This window comes from Terrapene carolina, unplaced genomic scaffold (genome assembly GCF_002925995.2).
Source record: "Terrapene carolina triunguis isolate 2854851 unplaced genomic scaffold, T_m_triunguis-2.0 Scaffold27627, whole genome shotgun sequence".
Classification (NCBI taxonomy): Eukaryota; Metazoa; Chordata; order Testudines; family Emydidae; genus Terrapene; species Terrapene triunguis.
In genome coordinates, this window is record NW_020691978.1 from 792 (window position 1) to 1542 (window position 751).

Sequence of the window (751 nt, forward strand, 5' to 3'; positions counted from 1 at the left end):
GCTCCCATGCTGCATATGCCCGGCTCAGCCCCTCTCGGTGCCCGCCTGGAGCTCAGCTCTGGGCCGTGCTGCTGATTGAAGGGCAGTGAGGCGCTCCAGGGTCACCCGCAGCCACGTCTGTTTGCCACTGACCCCCCTGCCGGGCGACGAGCGGTCACAGCCCCATGCACACGAGACAGGACCCACCTGAGACCAGCCCCATCTCGAGGTGCAACGTCCTCCCCCCGGGGACTCCCCGCCATGCCCCTTCCTTGCCTCCTGTGCTCCCCGGACCTCAGCGTGGGGTTCGCTCCTCCTGCGGGGCCTGGCTCCCGCCGTTCTGCTCGAGTCGCTCCCCCCCAGCACAGAGCCGGGGAAAACCGACCCTGGGAGCATGAGTGGCAAACTGGAGAGCCCAGCTGGGGCTGTGAGCAGGGCCCCGAGGGGGTAGAGTTGGGGGATGGGAAAGCTGCTGACAATGGCAGTGACGGGGGTCGGGGGGCAGAGGGGGCACTGGATCGAAGGCGCCTGCCCTGCAGCCGGGCGTTTCCTGGGGCTCCTAGAGCTGGGCTGGGACCGGTGGCAGCTCCCGCGCTTCGCGCCCAGGTCTGCACAGGCCTGTCTGGGCAAAGCCAGGGCCAGGGCCAGCGTCCTCTGCGGGCAACACTGCACTCCTGCTGGTGCGCGTCCCTGCGGGGGTAAGGCCTTCCGGGGGGATGGCAGGGGGGCCCCAGGGGATGTCCTGTGAGGAGGGGGTGCTGGCAGAGGGGCC